This window comes from Symphodus melops, assembly GCF_947650265.1.
Source record: "Symphodus melops genome assembly, chromosome: 15".
NCBI lineage: Eukaryota > Metazoa > Chordata > Actinopteri > Labriformes > Labridae > Symphodus > Symphodus melops.
Window position 1 is genome coordinate 19,346,414 of NC_136705.1, and position 21,204 is coordinate 19,367,617.

Genomic DNA, 21,204 nt, shown 5'->3' on the forward strand with positions numbered 1-21,204 from the left:
GGCAGACAGACGGACCCGCCGGACGGTTGCCGCTAATCTGCCACCTCCCTCCCTCCTCCCTTCCCCACCTATAATCTCTGACGGCGAGAAAGAAAGAGTTTAGGAGCAGGAGAGAGATTTGTGAGAGAGAGAGAAAAAAAAGAGAGGGAAAGAGAAAGAGGGAGGGACTCGCGCATAATGGCGAGGAAAAAAAAAAAAAGGCTTGATATACCGACTGCACAAGCTAAATAACCACTTGTTGGCCACTTTGCTAATGTTAATCAACACAATAGAAGACTGATTATGTTTCAGTCACACTCTCGGCGGCCTTGTTTGATTTGCTGGCCCTGCACAGTGTATACAGTAGAAGCAATAATAAACTTTGCAGTGCGATGAAAGCCGCAGCACTGTAGGTCCGACTCAAATGTTGTTCGCCGTCAGAGGACTCGGCTGCAAACACGCTCCGAATGATAAAACACACACCGAGCACCATATTTCTTCCAATAAAGTGTAACTGACTAGTCATTTAGCCCAATCTCCTGTGGGTGTGTATGTGACCGACCACAGTGCAAAGGGAGCGCACATAAAGATGAAGTGTATGAGCGTGTGTCTTGCGCGCTACAATATGTGCTTTGTATTCATTGCAGATAACAGAAGGCCGTTGGAGGAGAGAAAACAGCAGCCATTGATTTTGTGTGCTGGGCCGGCGTTTCTCCATTCCAGAAGCTGGTCGATACACACACCGAGAACAGGGAAGGTGAGGGGGTTATACGGCACTCTGGACACTCCATATAGACCTTGTGTGTGTGTGTGTGTGGGGGGGGGGGGGGGGGGTCTATCAGTTAATGACATCCATCTTATTACCTGCTGGAACATTCACGAACACACACATGATCACAGTCCAATAACCTGCACTTTGCAAACACGATCCAGAGTGAAGGCAAAATGAAAAAAAAAAAAAAAAGAACTCAATAAGGCACTTTCTTCACTGTGAGAGGGGCAGCAGGGGGAGGGGGGGGGGGCATGTTTCAACATTAAATCCTTTATCAAGTAGCCTGCAAATCAAACATTGATTTCCATGAGCCGTTGTGCCAGGGGCAGTAAGGACCTCCCTTATCAACAGAGGCATCGCCACCACCCACCCACACGCACACACACACACACACACGCACACAAAACAAAAAGTACCTCCACACACACGCCGGCAGCAGGAACCAAATTAACTTTGTGATGAATAGTAATTGCTGCAAACGGAAAAAAGTTACAAATATTATTTGGCATTGGCCTCTTGGTTTCTAGTCGGAAGGAGATACTGGTCAGCTCTGATCCTCGATGAAGTGCAGTGGCTGGATAAGTGGCCATTAGAAAAGAGAGCAGCCAAATGTCAGATTTAAAAACTTTTTTTTTTTTTTTTTTTTAATTTAGGAGAAAACTCACTGAGAATCAAATGTTCTGTTTCCAAGGCCAACAATGAGCTGGTACACCAGCAAAGATTCTCAAAGATGAACGAGTTATATGGAATAACAAGTCAAACAGCAAAATGTTTGAAACAACTGAGCACAATGAAATCCAGCCAGATGTGCCCGTGTCAAAGTCTGTTCTAATGAGACCAGCTCATTAAAGTTGAGGTATTAAATAATATGTATAAGTGTAGGGAGGTCTCCAGTTCAGTTCTGATAATTGGAGGTCAGTAAGAAAACGTCCTTGGATTGAAGACTTTGAGTAAGTAAGAAGGTACCATGAAAGTAGCCCTCGAATAATCGTGTAAATAAGAATAGGCAGGTGTTTCTGTCTGTGTGAGTAAACATGACGACCATCCAAATACCGTAAATTCCGTACTATTGAGCGCACCTGGATATAAGCCGCACCGGCTAAAAATAAGTAAATAAATGTATTTGTACATATATAAGCCGCACTTGATTATAAGCCGCAGGTGTCCACGCTATAACAAGAGCTATTTACACAGACGTAGGCTACCGGTAACATCCGCAAATACTGTAGCGTCCGTACGGACGTTAAAGGACGACGAGAGCGTTCAAATAATAACTTTTAATAACCCGATCACTGTCGGCCGTGACCACGCCGTTTACAGCAGAGAGCAACACATAACTTGCCGTAACAATCCAACTCTCTCCCCCAGCGTTCTCTCATACAGCCACTCAACACGTTCTCGCTGGTGCATTCACTGACTCTCCACATAATCGGAATTATGAACACATTATCAACTACTGACTTTACAACATGAACCGTTACAATACGAAGCCTAGCCGACGGTGTCTGTAACACGGCTGATGAAAAAGATGACCGTAATATATTTCACAAGAAAAAGTCCATCCATTCACTGCCTCAGAATGACTTCATTACTCACTTCCTCAGTCTCTGTTGTCGCTGTCAGTGTCATCTTAACGTGCAGCAGCTCTGTTAGCTTCTTTGACAGCCAGGTCGATCGCCTTTAACTTGAAAGCTGCATCATATGTATTTCTCCGTGTGTTTTCCATCATGAGGGTGCGTGCATGAAGCGCAAAATGACTGATATTAAGATCCGACGTGACGAAGTCAAATGTTTTTGCGGCAGAAGCTCATTGTCCCCCATAAAAAATCCATGCATTAGCCGCACCGGAGTAGAAGCCGCAGTGCTCGAAGTGTGAGAAAAAAGTAGCGGCTTATAGTCCGGAATTTACGGTAAATGAGAAACAGAACATTTTGATCTTCAGCTGAAATCTGCTTTTCTTCAAAAAATATTAGTAATCAGTCATTTTATTGGTTTTTTTTAATTTTTTTTTTATGATTAGCATAATTGATGGCCTTAAACGTTAAAGAGGCTGGATAGTCAGATCCTTTAGTTGTTATTCCATTGAAGAAAAAAAAATAACGTTTTTACACTGCAGTGATTAAATTCGGGCTGTGAGAAAAAAACAAAACACAAAAAATAGAACCGATGTCAGACAGAGTATCGAAGAAGAGACTAAAATAAAGAACGTGTCGCCGACAACTTCCAACATGATGCAAAAGCAAACGTGTCATGACATCGATGAGAGGTGTTCAACGCAGCGTGACCTATTGTACGCCGGCCGACACAAAACACATCTATTGAAGGAGAGGTTAACGCTGGCTGGTTCAAAGGAGGACACTGCCCTGCACAGATTTACATAAAGACCTCAAGGCAGCAGTTTGAGCATGAACACTTTGATACCAACTGCTGAACTGCATGAATTGTCATGCTGACACGTACAGTACAGGCCAATACAATCTGTGAGGAAAAAGGATTGTGGAAGGAGGATTTAAAGGGCCAGGTGAGAATATTAAAGTCAATAAATGAAGTTGGTTCAGTTGATTTGGACAGTTTCTGACATCTATATTAACTTTAATTTGACCCAAACTGCACTGTGTGTATCATTTCTGTTGGTTTGAATTACACGCTCTTCTTGATTTACCATTTAAAGGTTGTTTTAAAGGTTTGTTTTTGTCATTGCATGTTCGAAGGATAGGACAGTGGATACATTTGGAAATCAGGGAGAAAGAGTTTGGGGTCGATGCTGGAAAAGAGGAGATTTGAACCTGAGGACTGTAGTTTCTGCACACGGGTGCACGCTCACACTAACCACTAGGCTTCTGGTGCCTTCATAGTTTTCTTTGTCTCCTCATTTTTGGGCTCATTGTTTTGCACATCGGCACTACCTGTAGAGCATCGGAAGAGAGTAAAACAGTTGTGTGGACTGTTCATTGTGTAACTGTGTATGACAGAAAAAAAGAAAGGAAACAAACCAGTGACCTCCATGTAAAAACATTCCTCTCCAGTGTTATAAGCCGTCACTACACACAGGAGCTCTAAAATAAATCTTTTTTTTTTTTTTCAATATAACGCTGAAAAAGTCCTAACCTGACTCAAAACCCTCAGCACACCGGGTCATTCTCAAAGCAGCTTTACCAGATCGAAATTAAACTGTTGTGACAATTTAAGCTGTTAGACGGGGGCCCGAGCAGAGCGGCAGAGGATGACGAAGAGGCACACACACACACACACACACACACACACGCAGAGGGAGAACAGTAACATACGCATGTAAAAGATACACGCACAGGGAAGCAAAATGGAAAAAACAGGCTCAGGAAATTGGCCAGTTCCTGTATGAGAGAGAGGTAGAGGAGTGAGCAGGGGGGGTGAATGGAAGAAACAAGATGGAGAGGAGGACTTATAGAAAGAGACACACAATGGGTCTTATGTAACTCTGGTGTCACTGTAAGTTTTTTAGACACACAGACACATGGGATTGCACAGAGTTTCCACTAATTATTAAAGATCCCAAAACTTCGGAGGAAAGTCACTTTTAGAGCGCATCAGTGACTTAGCTGCTCATTTATTATTAGTGTTTTTTACTAATATAACTATGCATCATTGAAATGTTAAAAATGAGAGAGATCTATTGGTGTGGAAGCTTGAGCTTTAAGCACTCTGTCTTACACAGGAAAGAAATATTGGATCCTCCTTCAATTAATGATATTGAGATCAGAAGGGGCCTCATTCTTTCATTCATTCTCAAAGTTAAATTTCAATTTTTCACTGTGGTTTTATCTGAGTGGGAAACTCAAAGGACAATTACAAATGAATGAATGAATGAATGAATGAATGAATGAATGAATGGGAATGTAAGTCTCTGTCTTTGTCATTAAAAAAAACAAACAACTGAACCGGTTAAACAGTCAACATAATGTAATTAAAAACTCTCTTAAAATGACACAATTTGTAGTTTTTTTTATTCTCTTAAGTGAACAGTTGCTGTTTAGATAAACATCTTATGATGTATTTGATGCACGGACAGTATAAAACATGGACGTAGTTTCAGTGGCATCGGTTACTGAAGGGTTGTTATGAAGCCTGAACATGGTGGTTGCCATATTGAAAATTCTGTCTCAACCTGACGTTTGGTCAACTAACAGGCCAAGATTTAACCTCCTCACGATCAGCTCGACCTCCTCAACGTCTGCTTCAAGCCCAATAAGCCACACCCTTCATTTTGCCTTCATAAAATCAACCAACATTTTTTTAACCAACAACAAAAATGAGACACCTGTAACCTTGTTGTCTATGTGTGTATGTGTGTCTGGTCTGAGTGTTTATAAGGTGGTCTAGTCAGACCAGTTCTTCTCTCTCCATACCTCCGCAGTGTAAACTTTGACCTCTGAGGCCCGCGAAGCAGCACAGATGACCTCGGCTGAAACACAAGCCTTAGTGTTTCCACTCTTAATGAAAGCAGACAGACACCTGACCTTCTGGATTCTTACTGACACACACACACACACACAGACACACACACACACACACACGCAAACACAAACACAAACACAAACACAAACACACACACACACACACACACGCAGACCTTGGCACATATTCAAAACACACAGAAGTGGGTACGGAGACACGAAAGGCACACAATCAGAAACACCTGTTCAATCTACATAGACAGGCACAAAGTACGAACGCGACACAAACAGGCACACAAAGGCGCGCTAAATGACGCACAAAACCTGAACTCAAGTGACTCTCGCGCGTCATTATCCACACACACACACACCAGCAGTGCATTTCTCAACAGGAGCAACAGATATGACTCTGTCTTTTGGATCTGTTGCAGTGGGCGTGTGTGTGTCTGTCTGTCTGTGTGTGTGTGTGTGTGTGTGTGTGTGTGTGTGTCTGTCTGTCTGTGTGTGTGTGTGTATCTGCAGAGAGTAACAAAGGGAAGTGTGCAATGCGCATGTTTCTCCTGCAGATGTGTCATCTCATGATTTTGTGAATAAACAGAGATTTGAGTGGAAACATTCATTAACAGCGTTACATTCAGACTACGGCATGTTCAGCGCTTTATTTAGCCCGCTCCTCTTATTGTTATCGTGTATGCATATGTTCACCTGTTTGTTACAACAACACCCTAAATCATGAGATAGCGTATTTCAAACAAGACACCAAGAAGAAGTCTGGTTTGTCCTAATCAGGAATCACAGATCTGGACGAATCACACAGAAACACTTGGGCTGGCTATGGAATGAATTAGTAAAATACGAATGGAAACGCCAAAAGTTTTGAGTCATTTCGGAGAAATCTGAAAATTAAGACCAAATTCTGGGGGGGTGAAGTTATTGTCGAGGAGTTTTTTGTTGAGACATTCGTCAACAAAAGCATGAAAAGACTGCTTTGTTTTAAAGAGAGGGGAACAACTATTTTGCATTTTTGTATCAATGAAAGCAGGTGTTTCTTATTCCCCTACTCTATTTGTGTCAATCAGCAACAAGCAAGTCCTTTATGAAAAAGTAAAGAGGTATTAGAATTCATAGTTTATCACAAGTTGGTTTTTTTTTCAAAAGTTCTCTTGTGCAAGTCCTAATAGTCTATTACTCCATAAAAACAACACCCTCGATTGCTTTTACAACACTGTCCTCTGACAACATGAATGAGAAGTACAGAGAGAACAGGTGGAGGAAGATGACTCACAAGAAACCAGTTTTCTACTTGCATCATACAGAAAAGGAGTGTGGATGTATTTTTACATGTGCATATAATGGCGCATCCTGCAATGCCACTACTGCTGCTCTAAATTCACTGTGGTGAAGTTGACTGGAAGCAGCTTGCTCGAGTATAAATGGCATGTCCATGTGAGTGCACGTATGTATGTACATCCTTTTCACAGTTCATTAAAAGGAGTCACTTCACCACAGGCTGCTGTCAAAGGAGTGGGCAGCAGCTCAGAGCTCATTGTGGATCCACTAATCCTTCATCCATCTGAACCACGTCAATACTGCCTGCCCCCACCTTTTCTCCCCCCACCATCTCCAACCCTACAACTCTCATCCCCCCCCCCCAAGGTGCTGCTTGAAATCCATCCTATTTCCTATCCTTCTGGACAAAACAGAAAGTGTACACGGGGAGTAATAAGACAGAGCAGCAGGGGTGGGATGGTCATAGTAAGGTTATTAAGCCTCACACACACAAACACACTGGTGGCAACAGGGGCACTGAGGTGAAGCCCTGGGGGGGGGTACTTCTTGTGTTCATGCTTAAATGGATGAATCATGAGGCCAACCACCTTTCCCATGCACTATCTAACAATCTACTGTTTTCATGGTAACAATCTTATCATGTCCATTTTGTGGTTTAAAGCTGCTAATATCAGGTGTTTTGAGCTGCTAATCAATATTTTAAAATTTGATTAGGTTCAGGCTGAAAAGGATCAAATTTAGACAGGTTTTCTTTTAACGCTGAAAGGACTCTTCAGACATCATTTATGCCATCGTGTAATAGCAAAACTCTCCACTGAAAGCCAAACAAATTCAGCTCATTTAAGTGGGTTAACAGCTCCTCGAGGCAGAGGGAGACATGTTTCATTGCCTGTTTTACAGACTGTCAGCCTCTGTGGCTGCTTGAGTAAAAAAACTCCCACATCAAGCTGTAAAGAGTTCTTTGGTTTCCTTTCGAACATAAATGGAAAAAAAAAAAAAGAAAAAAAAATTTGAAAACTGTGGAAGGAACATTTTTTGCAGTTCATAGAATTACCTCAGTTTTATAGAGATAAAAAATATCATGAAAATAGTATTTAATTGGAACATTCCCCACGGTCATCCCAGGGCACATGAGTAATCTTAGCTTCATTTGAATGTTTGGTCATTCATTTACCAGAGATAGTTTTTTTTTCTATATTTAGGAGAATAGAAGCAAAAAAAAAAATGTTATGCATCGAGAAAGATGACTGATTTGAGGCCTTCAGAAAAACGACAAACGTATCGACTTTTAAAAGCACTTTTGGTGCGAAGGTTGTCAAGATGCAGAGTTCTAAAAACTGTTACGGTCAAAATCCAACAACATTCAGTTTCTTTTAAGAAATGTAGTAGAAAAGAAAACTTGCTCCTGAGTCTTGTGTGACATCCAACAGCAGCTACGGTCGATTGTGTGGACCGCAAGTGATCCGCCGAAACGCCACTTTCCTCCGTTTCTCAGATGAACAAACTCTGTTACAGAACGCCTCGTTGGTAATCCCCCCCCCCCCTCCCATCACCCCGACCAACAAGCCGGCTACCACCTTAACTGGTGGACTTCCTGCAGGAATCATTGATATATTACATGCACATTTGTAACAAAACCAACAGTTTCCATGTAGCCGCAACAAAATAAGAAGTCCAGGTCGCCCAATATTGGCGTCATTTTATCATTCGAATCACCGGAACAATGCAGCCAACACATGAAGTATAATAGAAAAAAAATCAAGATTCCATTTTTTGTCGACTATCCTGAACATTTTATTTACGCTGACTTTTTTTTTTTTTGAAAAAGGCGGAACAATTTGTTTACGACTGTGCTCAACATTTACAGGACGTTTTGTAGTGCAATGAAATGTTTGAACTGGTGCCTCGTAAACCAATGAGGGCAGGGTACTTTGTGTCCCTGATGTGAAAATAAATACCATCATCACCATTGTCACTGTTAAGATATCAAAGCCACAGACAGACAGACATGCAGCAGATGTGGCTGGGGAAGGATGAGGTGAGGTCAAGTGGTTACTAACTCCATTTGAACAGCAATAAGGATAAAGGCTGTTTAAATGGGATTTGGTCTGACCTGCCATTCTGTAGCTGCGAGCTGATACAGCAGTACACAGCCAGCGGTGGATCATTTCTCATCTCCAAATCTGCTTTGGCATGGGCAGAAGTGTGTAGATGGCACACACACAAAACATGGAGGGACCATATATGAGGGAGGAGCTGCCAGCCAGAGTGCATTGTGGTCCATCTCTTGTGTTGTTTTTTTTAACATCTACATCGGTGCTATTCTGACAACACGCGGCCGGGTCTTCCCTCACTGCTCAGCTGAGCAATCAGGTCACCTCATCTTGACAGACACAAACACACGCACACACAGACGTAAACACACACACACACACATACACACACACACACACACACACACACAGAACACGCAGTACATGCCGCCTGCAGCAGTTGCCAATGATGTCAGTCCCGATTTGGCCAAACTCGCCTTTTGTTTCACAGCATGAACGCAGAGAAGAGCAGGAGAGGAGGAGGAGGAGGAGGAGGAGGAGGAGGAGGCAGCCAGAGGTTTTCTGTCTGTAAAATTGTTTGGGTTTAAGCATAAGCTACTGGTTGTTGACAGACAGCAAAACAAAGACGTAGTTTGTGCTTGAACAGTTTGTAGCGAAGAAAGCTGAGAGTGTCTTTGAATGTATTTATCTTCTAAGAAATGTTTTTAAAACACTGGCTAAAATGGATTTACCATCTCTAATGGGAGGATTTACAGCTTTTTCTTTGCTTTTGTCATTGAAGTTAAAAAAGGGGATTTTTTTGTCTTCTTCTAAAAGTGACTTGCGATGATCTTTAACTTAATGGAGGCCCTTGGCCTAGTGGTTAGAGTATGTACAGAGACTACACCTCTAAGCAGGCGGCCCGGGTTAAAATCCGACCTGTGGCTGTTAAATCATGTCATTCCCATTCTCTCTCTGATAACAACTGTCCTATCTTTAAATAGAGGCATAAAAAAAACACATTTAAAACACCCATCTATATTTGTTTATGTACAAAATGTAAAATGATAGCATACTAGGACAGCAGGAGACACTCAAGTGTTTAGAGACTTGATGCTAAAGCCCTTCACAAACATTGAAAGTGTGAATAGATGTGTGCACGTGTGTGTGTGTGTGTGTGTGTGTGTGTGTGTGTGTGTGTGTGTGTGTGTGTGTGTGTGTGTACACAATGTAAACAAGATGGCACTCAGAGAAACTTCATCCTGGAGACACTTGACACTAAAGAACTTCGTGCACACGTCTCTTGGCCTTCTTTGGTTTAACATTATTTTCTCCCTCTGCATTTACAAACACAAAGCATCACTTTGCAGCAGCTTTAGAAAACAAACTATCATAGACGGCTACAAGCTCTGAGCGACTGTCAGCCTCCTCGGCTGGTTACAGACACATCAGTGTCATTTTGGGGTTGTTTTTTTTCATGCGCTTGAAAAGTGCTAAAACCTGATTTTGTGAGAGGGAGTTGGACACCGCTGCTCGACTCAAACGCCGCCTCTCTTCTTCTCCTACACACACAAAGACACACAAAACACTCCCTGCCTCCAACCTCCTGATGTCTGCTGGCAGAACCGTCTGAGGAGCTTAATTGCTACTTTCTGATATTTCCCTCATTCTCTGACTTTGTCACTCTCTCATTCAGCTGTGTGTGTGTGTGTGTGTGTGTGTGTGTGTGTGTGTGTGTGTGTGTACATGTGTGTTTATGTCTGTTACGCTGTGGGAAGAGAGAAACGAGGGTTTGTGCATTTTCGTGGCAGGGAGTCAAGCGCGTGGGTGCCACTAAATGAAACCGAGGCCGAAGCAACTGCACCCTCTGTGGCGATTTGATTTGGCGAGCCAACTCAGTTAACCAAATCTTGGAAGTGGGAACGAGCCAAAGTGCACTCCAAACGCACACGTCCATACACACAAATATACACAAGTTGTAATCGTGCCCAGGCAGCTTTTCTGCTGCTGATAATGAGCTGGTTTAGAGATGTGCGTTTTTTTTTGGTTGTTGTTGTTTTGTTTCTGCAGATCTGAAACACACACTTTAATGACTAATTCCATGGGCTGCAAATGCTGCCAATCACAGACCACTTTGAGTCAACAAACACTGCATTCTGCTTACCTTCACATTCCTGCACAGTATCTTTTTATTACTTGCACACAGAGTCGCATTTCACACCTGCTGACACGAGATATAAACATAGCATGAGATGCTCTTCTTCTGGGCTATTATGCTGTCAGTGACATTTTCGAAAATATAATCCTACTTCTCCTGACATTTCAAGCAGCGGCTGCTTACAGTACAAACTGCTGTACGCGCGGCCTGCCTCCTGATTGGAGATGTGTGTTCTGTGTTTTTTTTTTTCCTAGACGCCCGGCAGTCAGGGCTGCTTGTTGGAGCAATGATTTGATTAGGTTAGCACTGATTACAGTCTTGTTGGTTACAATATACGGCTCTATCAGGGAGAGCAGGAGGGAGGGAGGGAGGGGAGTGATGGAGAGTGGGATTGTCAGTTTGTCAAGCTGTCAGGAGCAATGCTGTATTGTACCTCTGTGTTTAGACGAGGTGCGAATCAGCTGATACCAAAGAGCACCGGAGAGGATATTAATACAAATGTAGTGGCAGTTATCAGCACTAGAGACGAGAGTGATAAAATGCTGTGCATTAATCGGCAGCCTTTGAATCAGATCTTTGAGGGGGGGGGGGGAAGGTGCCGCACGTCTCCCATTTCACAAACAAGGCTATCACAGACAAACACTTTAAATGGCGAGTGCCTCGACTTGGCATTGTGCGTAGACTTTAGCAGCGCAGAGCACGCAGCAGCTCAGCCGCGGTGTGTAATATCGGCTGAGAACAAATAATCTGAAAAGCCCCTCTGCTTTTGTAAGCTTTATGAAATATTAACCAAATTAATCTACAGTCTTTTATTTCTGGAAGAACCGAATGTTCTGCGACAGATTCCGTGTACACTCACAGTCGTTCCTGAGATGGATTCAAATAAAAAAGGGCTGCCACGTGTTTGATCTGTGAAAGCCGGGGACAAGGTGTAATTATTCCCCTCCATATATCATGCTTTCTATTAATTAGGCGCGTGCCGGAGAACGCCGCTGTGCCTGTAGAAGTGAAGGCCACGGAGCCGTATAGAGCCACAGGCGTCTCTCAACACGGCTTTATTCCTAACAGAGTGTGCCAGGTTATTACAACATTACGGGGCTTAACAGCACCACGGTGTATGGCGGCGCGGGGGGAGAGGGGGGGGGTGGGGGGGGTGGGGGGGCAGATTCATGTTGTACCTCGTGAAGATATTTTTAAAAGCCGATATGATACCCTGTTTAGTCGAGCCATTTGTAGAGGCCTGAAGGCGGAACAAAAAGGTCAGGGTTCACCAAGAGCAGAAGGAGGTTTCAATGTGAACACGTAACCAGGGCCGCAGAGTCAAATCATTTGAAGGGATTTTATAGATTGCAGATTTAATGTCCGTCTGATGGAGAAAAAGAGAGAGAGAGAGAGAGATCAGAATTAATCCTCTTAGCTGTTTGTTTGGTAATCTGATTTGGTCCGACTTTTAGGCTGCTATCTGTGCTCGTGGTTACCGATGCTGTCTCTGGATTGACCACAGCCATTTTCACCTTCAACGCCGCCCACGCCATCCTCCCCCCTCCCCCTCCTTCTTCTCTGGTATATTAGGGTTGGACATATAAACAAAATATTGGCATATGTTAATCCCTGGTGCGGTTCAACCAAATGTGTCTGCTTATGAAACGACTCCGCGCTCTGACATCGCACCAGAGAAGCACACCACGGCTGTCCCTGCTCCAAATCAATGACCTACTTTGCACATTAACACACATTTACATGCAGGCAAATTCCAAGGCGGTTTCATAGTCTCTGTTCGCTGGCTCGGAGACATTTCTCGCAGTAAGTGCAACGTGGCTTCAATCCAGTTTCTTCGAAAACACATTTTCCCTTTCCTCCTATCTTAAAGAGCATCCTCCGCTCGTAGTCGAACGGTGACCAGTTGGAACATCTTTTATCTCGACCTGAACTGTGAAAAAGAAGCAGAGCTGTACTTTTTGAGCGTGTTGAAGGAAAGGAAGGTGAGGCTGGCACAGAGGCCCACCTAAGGTCCTCCCGGCTCAGGCAGAGCTATTTCCAGACCGAGCAGCCCCCTTTCCCGTCCCCTCCACCTCCGAGTCTGGTGGGGAAACCACACACTGCACCGTCCCCCCCCCCCCCCTCAAGTCACAGACACGACTCAAGAATGGATCCATTATTCACACGGACTGTTGGGGGGACTGGCACACGAGGGTGGGATGTGGTAGTGGGACACGAATACACTTTGACTTAACGGAGAACTGCTCAAGCAAGCACAATGCATCATGAGAGGGAGGTATTTTAGGAAAGAAATCAGGTAGCTCAGCATTCTCCGTGCGATTACACAAGACTCGAATAAATAAGGTGTTTTTCTGCACGTTTTAAAGTCCTCTTAAAAGCAGAGATTCATCGTGTCCATGGGTGTGCACAAAATGGATTGAATGTGTCTGATCTTTTAATCAAGGGGGGGGGGGGGCATGTGCCTGAAGACGCACACTGACACAATGCAAAGCAACAGAACACGATAATGCATGAGAGTCAACACAGCTTTAGAGAGAGACGCTTGACAGCGCCATGCAGCTCCATACTACATGACATGGATGGATGTGTAAGTGCTCTCTCTCTCGCTGTCACTCTCTTTTTCAAACACACACACACACACACACACACAGAGGCCAGATTGTGTACGAGTTTGCTCACAGAGCATGATAAGAAAATGTGGTAAATGCGTAATCTGATATGCATGACTTGAGGTTTCTTTCTGCCTTTTCTTTTCCTCTTGGAAATCGCAGGTTGCATCCATAATTTACACCAGCCTCCGTCTGTTTCTCTCTCTCTCTCTTTCACTCTCTTCCCCTCCCTCTCTTTTTCTCTCTCTCTCTCTCTCTCCCTCCATCTCCTCTTCTCTCTCTCTCCTGGCAATCTGGCTTTTGCAGCTTAGCTCATTAGCATATTGCAGAATGTGCAGATGCCACCAAAAATTATTCACCTTGCAGCGCTTTGATGCCTTTTCCGCATGTTTACAAACTACGCCGTCGACATTTTGCGCAGCACAACAAACAACGGCGGAGGGACAGAATCGTCTATTTTTACGAATGTGTTCGGGCGTAATGAGACGCCCTTTAGTCTGATGTCTCCTCACATCCTCATTCACCCCAATTACATCTTCCATCACGTAAGGCAAAGATTTTTGACACTGTGATGACGATAAATGGAGTGTTTCTTCTCAGCCGGGGTTTAAATTAACACTTAATATTCATGCAGTCCAAAGGATAACCGAATACATAATTCTCAGGCTGTTCAAAGGCTAATTGAACACAGTATTCATGCATGTTTTTGCATCAAATGGAGCCTCATCCTGCAGGTTATGACAGCAGACGACTGAAGAGAACGGGGATATTTGGTTGAGCTAGCCGTCTTCCTCTTTAAGATGGATATTGGTGCTGATAGAGACAGATCAATAGTCATACATGGTAGCACACCACTGGTTCAACAGTGCTCACAGTGCTGCTCAGGTTTCACACCCTTGGGACTGCTTGAAGCGGAGCCAGCAAGGCATCAGCGCTGAGGTAATCGTGCAAGAATGCGCTCCTGTAAACATCCTTTAAAATGGGATTTGTGGAGAGAAAAATAAAATAAACCACATCAGAAAAAGCAAAGCAGGAGGATGACGTGCGGAGAGACTTGGCGTCACAACTTGTTTGGGTCCTCGCAGCGCTGTTACCTGACAAAAACAAGCTGCCTCTGACGCAAGGAGGAAATACTACCAACCGCAAAACGGAATCAATCAATCACGCGCTTCATTATGAAACCACGCAAACACTGAGTCATGCCAGTGTGATCAGGTGTGCCGTTGGTCCAGCATTACCACGGAGAGATAAAACGCTCAACTGTCATCTTTTATGTCTGCTCATTTAAACTTTTCGGTGCTTGATTCATATTCCAAAGTCGGCTTGCTTTTCTCAGAGTAACTTCACCACACATTCACCTTTGTGTGATCCCATGGCTGGTGTGACACAACAAAGGCTAAAACAACAAGTTCAGCCATCGGTTGCCCCAGCACGTGTGTATCCCTATATCAGCTGATGCCTTTTACCGTTTGGATGGAGACAGAAGTGTAAATCAGGATCCTTACCAGAGTGGATGAGGACGCTCCTGTGTTCCCTATTAGGCAAAATCAGCTTCTTAATCCTCATCAATCACAGAGCGAGTCTAAAAATGAGACAAAACAGAATGCAACACACATAAGGAAGCGTGACAAAACACAATCTGCTTTTTAGTGATAGGAAAACAAGACTTAGGTGGCATCATTTATCGAGATGTAATAAAGCACCCTGTCGTGCTTCTGACAGATTGGAAGCACATAACAAGGACTGACAGAGCCGGAGAGAATGTGCATCTCTAATCCCCGCCAAATATGAAAGATAAAGCACAGAAACGACAAATGTGAGACGATTTTCTCGTCTTCCTCCTGAGTGTTTTGCGCCACTCTGGCTGCAGAAGAAGCCGTCTTTGAACTCTCCAGGCTCTAATCATGGAGGAACATTTCTTCTCTGCTTCTGGCTTCTTCTCTTTAGTACGCCGTGTAGATCTCCTAATGGGATGGCTGCTCGCTGACTATTAATGCACTGGCTTACTTTACAGGACTGCATCTTTAAGTCTTTTACTTCACTTGTTTGAAACTCCCACATGCTTTAATAAATATTCTGCAAGAGTCCTCCTTAAAACTGTCTGGCTTTATTTTTTCCACATGTGTACTTGTACAGTAGGCGGTGAGACGACTCACAGGCTGCAGATTGCCCCACATTTAATTACTCTTAACACCAGCGCTAGCAAGCTAAATACGCCTCCATGATTTATTCATTTCCCCCCATATTTAAGTCCAATTAAATTAGTCATATGAGTATAATTAACTAAATATGATCTGATATTGTAATTTCACACTTGGATATGGGACACAGAGAGGGTACTTGAGCAAAGAGAAAACTAGTGTGAAGCACTGTCCGTTAGAGATGTGGTGTGTCGTCAAAGTGGCGTTACCAAAAGCACAATGTGTTCTTAGCGAAGGCGTAAACGGCTCAGAAACTGAGGATGACTGTGCTCACATCATTATTCACTGTGTCAGTCATCGGACCGGAGCTAATACAAAAACCTCCCCTCGCATTTTAAGGGCCCTGCGCTCGGCTCATCATAGTTAATAGAGACAACGGAACTGCAATCAGGGGAAGTAAGAGTTTAGTCCATCAGTTTAAAGGGTCGCCTCTTCATCGTCTAGTGGTACTTCATCATGGAGAGTTTTTTGTTTTTTTAAAGATATGTTTTTGGCCTTCATTAGAGAGAGACAGTGGATAGGGTGGGCGTCTCCTGAGAGGTTGTTTTTGACTCTGAACCAATTGAATGCGAGGAGATCGATACGTTTGTCTTTGAATAAACAACAATAAATGTTTTCTATAAAATTTACAGTAAAATAAATGGTCTAAACGTTTTGTTTTTTGGGTTTGTTTTTTTTTAAATAGGGCAGCGACAACAAGAACTAGCCTCTGTACATGCGGGGGCGCAACATAACCACTGGGCTACCGGTACTGTTGTAGTTAGGACCACACTGACCGAGATACCCAAGACCAGAGGGATCCAAGACCAAGACATTTTGTGATCGAGACCGAGTGAAGTCCAAGGCGACGGCAGGGCGAAACACTAGCAGCGACGTTACTGTTGATTTTTCACGTGTGTCTTCACCTGCATGGTTTAAATCATCAGGCACAAATCTGCGAGCAAACAGAGTCAAGGACAGAAAAGAGAAAACATGTTTTTAATTCTAATTTTGGTGAACTGAGATTTAAGAGAGGAGAAAATTGCCCTGCACATGCACCTCAGTATTATTACTATTACTCGTATTATAATACAAACAGGCTTGATAAAAGGACCTGCTGTGGGGTTTCTATTCAATCGCACCTGGTAATTTCTATGCCTGTGTGTCTTTAGTCGACTGAGTAGTTCCAAAAGCACAATATCTAATGCGGGTATTATTTCCCACTCATACGAATGCTCCATCATGCCGTTAAATGAGCTGCAATGAGTGATTTAAAAAGCACACTGTAATTTGCTGATCCCTGGTTATGAAACATGAGGACGGGGTGGCATGTTTTCTCGCTCTTGCAGAGAGGAAATATGGCTGCTGAGAGGAACATCGACTTAGAAAAACACTGTCAGTCGGCTGTGTGACACAGGCAGAGTTATCAGAGAAAAACAAATGGAGGCATTGATTCACTAGTTGTTTATTTACAGCCCTCTGCGGAGGGGAAATAAATTCCCCTGTTGAGGCTTTGTTTCCCCATCATACGACACAACGGGACGCACAAGAAGCGGGGTGAGCAGGCCACACGCGCGCGCGAAGAGACAGAAACACACACACACACAAACGTCTTACATCTGGATTAATCTCCAATGGGCGTCGTCACAGATGCCATTAAACGTAGCAGAAGGCGAGAATCATGCAGGAAAAACGGCTGCCATCTGAATAATTTATTCAGAGGCTCATCTTCTCTCACACCGGGGGGATTTCTGCTTTCAATTTACACTCTTCTCCTCCCCATATTCAAATCTGGGAGCAGATTTGTTGTGATTGGCACACAGAAGGTCAACGTTAGCGAGATAGCGTCAGCGCCGTCCTCAGTGGGCTGGTATGCTGGTCTATTAGCACGCCACTAGGATAGTTTGAGTGTGTGTGGCAGTCTTTGTTTACCTCGGTGTGTGCCGGGTGACACTGGAGAATAGGCCCGCAGAGCTCAGAGACAGCAGTGTGTGTCTGAGCTTATTAGGCGGCTTTCCAAGGACACAGGAGGCTCTAGACATTACACTGGCTGGGGAAAAAACACGATTGCTAATCATAGCAGGAAGATGTTAGGACTACAGGCACGCACAAAAAAAACGACTAGTGGAGGGAGAGAGAGAGGAAAGAGGGGCTGAGAGAAGGAGGATGATATATATCAGTGGAAGGAGGCGATGGAGAGCGCAGGATGAAGTCATGTCTCTCATGCTCGTCCTCACTCTGAGTGTCACACTGGGACTGAGAAGAGGACAGAGAAACGTTGTAAAAAAAAAAAAAAAGAGAGAAAAAAAAAAAGGTGCAGGTCGTCTGTGACAAAGGAGAGCTGCCATTGGCCAAAGGCACAAAGAACAAATGACAAGCAAAGGGAGAGAGAAAGAAAGAGCTCTCGCAGATTCAAACTGTATTTTCAAGTCTTCTGTCTGAAATATCCGGCATTCGAGGCAGCACAAAGGATTTGTTTTGTTGTCTTACACTGTTGTTGTTCGACTCCTTTGGGAGCAGATCAGTCTAGTTCACTTTACTCTGGTTGTAGGCGGCGTACATGCAACAGAGACGAAGAACATATTTGAGACTTGAACACTGTTTGTCTAAAGATGCTCTGTCAGAAAGAAGCCTCTCTCTCATTCTGAGAAATGCACTCCAGATTTAGAAGGAAGGGGGGAAAACTTGCAGTGCTTACCAAGCAAAATGCTCTTGTCATTTTCCAGTAGTAAATTGGTATGTGCTCGCTCGCTCGCGCTGATGACAGGACTTGGCTGTTTTCTGCTGTTACAGGCATGAATGGCCCCGTAGTAGCCGGGCACAGTGCAGCGGTTCAACAAGGCCTCTTTAACCAGCTGAATGACAGGCGAGCAGACGGGCTGCGAGCCAACCACAGACATTCGGCTCTGGCTGCTGTAACGATGCCAATTCAGCCAGAGCAGGGAGAGCATGTGACGAGGAGGAGGGCAGAAAGAGAGTGGAAGAGGCGAAAGTCAATGAGCGCATAAAGAGTTGGGTCACCAGGCTGAGCCTTCCTCTCTTCCACGTCTGCCTTTTTTTTTTTTTTTTTTTCCCAAGCTCTTAATCTGCCTCCTTAAACACTTTTTGTTGTCTTTGTGTTACCGTAGGGAGTCTGTGAACGTTGCAGCTTGTTGCCTTGTTAAACTTTAAATGTCACCGTCCACAGCCGGGAGCATTGCATCAGTGGTCCTTTGCACCCTCTGCCTTGTGGAAATCTCTGTGCAAACTGAGGGGAAACTCTGCACCGGTATGACACAGCATGGAGGAATGCACCAGCGGATGTGGCTCTCTCTTTCTCCTTCTCAGTCAACCCCCCCCCCCCCTCCTCCCCTCCCCACCCTCCTCCTCCTCCTCCTCCTCCACCGACTCCTCCTCCTGCTGTGGGCAGGTCCACATGCACCCAGTAATTATCAAGGTTATTTTCTCCAGAGGGCCAAATCCCTGTTTATGGGCATGAGCGTGTGTCACAGGGCTCACAGGACTGACTCTGCCGTCAACCCCAAAGAGAGAGAGAGAGAGAGAGAGAAGAAGAAAAAAAAGTTTTAGCGACACTGCGGTTGCTTGATCCTGCTATGCTCCTGTTGTTATAAAAAAATAAAAAAAAATAAAAAAAGAAGTGATTTTCGGTAGCTGTGTCATGACCTCAAGCGAGACAGCAGGAATGATGTTTCGTGTGAGCTTTCACCTCAGTTATTTCTGGAAACCACCAACTTTACAAAGCATATCTTGCAGCAAAGAGAAATATTAATACTCAGACACTAAACTAAAAGAAATAGTCTGAGTTTTTGATTTAAATCAGGATTTATTTTTTTTTATTCATTGCAGACAAGAGAGCAAGAGTGTTTTATGTAATTTTTCTACAGCACTCTCATTTTTGGCTATTTATTGTTGGATTCAGTCAATACCCAGAGCGAGACTCTGTGGGGAACTATGACCTGGGCTACAGAGCACATTTCCTTTTGGCAGAGGACACACAGGAATTAAAGGGCCAGTGGTTAACAAGCCCTGTTGCAAAAAAAGGAAACAGAAACCAATCAAACTACAACCTTAGTAATAATGCATTTAATGAGAGGCAAACAGGAAGCAGTTTGGTCTTCTGAATGGGACACAGAGTAGGTTTGCTCTCGTGCTACAGTAGGCTTGTGAGCAAACAAGAGCCTGGAGCAGCCTGAATTACAAGCTCAAAAGTAAATCTGCATGTAACAAACTGTTAGACAGGGTCAGCAGTGAACACACACACACACAGAAAACACACACACACACACACACACACACACACACACACACACACACACACACACACACACACACACACACACACACACACACACACACACACACACACACACACACACACACACACACACACACACACACACACACACACACACACACACACACACACACACACAGAAAAAACACACCAAAAACTGGCTGCTCCCTCCACAAAAGCTGCTTCCTCCCTGTTTCATCACGCAGGCCGGGCTTTGTTAGCGTGCGGAAATGCCTCCAGAGGGAATGAAAATACTGGCAAGTCCCTGCAGCTCTTTCTGGAGAGAGACGCTGGGGGAGAAGAGACGGGTCCTGCAGCTGCAAGATCACACACTTTTAACACGCCCAACCATACATATGTACTGTACGCCAAGTGCCCATGTAGGTGGAGGGCTCAGGTTACGTACAGAGATAACCGTGTTAACCTAAAGAACATAAACACTGGTGTGTGGTTACAGCGCTGTCAGGAAGCTAACACTGACGGAATCTAAAGTTGGACGCATGTTGTCACGGCTGCAACAAAATTAAAGGAAACTTCACAATGAAAGCTTATATTATTGCAAAAAGAAAAATAATCTGGGGATTTTCCAGCCTGGGAATTACATTCGGAGAATTAGGTGCCCATTCTTTCTGGGGTTGAAATCGCACAGGAATGGTTTCGTTTGGAGTCCAATCAAACCCTCAGGGAAGGATAAAAAAAAACCAAAAAGAAAAAAAAAAACGGTGAGATATCTGAAGTGACATCTTAACCACAGTGCCTATCTTTATAATTACTTTTGGCTTGCACATATTCAAACTTACAAGCTATTTAGAGTCCCAATTTGCCACACAATAACCAGAACAAGTGCTGACACCTCGAACTTCATACAGAGCAGCCTGAGCAGCTTTTTTTGTGTGCAAAACTTTCAACTGCCACTGTGCAGCTCAGTACCTTCCAAATGCTCTTAAATGTTTTCATACTATTCCATTACCTCACTCAATGGCCATCTCGCAGTGAACAACACGTGTTTGTAATCAGACGACGGCACTGAAACAACAGATGATCGCAATCAAACAGTCAATGGCCTGCACTTAAAGGCAGAAATGCAGCATATTAGTCAGTCACAAGCCCTTTGGATGAGAGATGCTTTGCAGAGATTGGTCCATTGTTTGAGTACTGAGTGTGCAGACAGTGAAATCACCCATATGTTTCATACTAGTTCAGTATGTTAAATGATAGCAGTCGTTATGACAAGTATCTAAAATAACTACTTGCAATTTCTTCCTGCAAAATCACACATTGTACACGATAAAACACAGACTGTTTTTCTATAAGGCAGACTTGCCAGGTTACATTTCTTTTTTTTTTTGGGAGCTTTTTCGGGTGAGAATAACCACTCACAGGGATTTTCATCACACCGTCTCACTGTGCCACCTACACTCAGATTCAGTTGACCCAGGAGGATTAAATACAGTAC

General features: G+C 43.9%; 1 protein-coding gene across 2 annotated transcripts in view; it reads right to left on the reverse strand.

Annotated features, from left to right (window-relative positions):
• Window positions 1–21,204, reverse strand: part of zmiz1a (zinc finger, MIZ-type containing 1a) — a 109,266-nt gene that overhangs the window by 52,023 nt on the left and 36,039 nt on the right. For both annotated transcript variants that reach the window (XM_079362729.1, XM_079362730.1), the window contains exon 3: window positions 14,780–14,856. The gene's annotated coding sequence lies outside the window, so the exon portion shown is untranslated. The remainder of the gene's footprint in view (window positions 1–14,779; window positions 14,857–21,204) is intronic.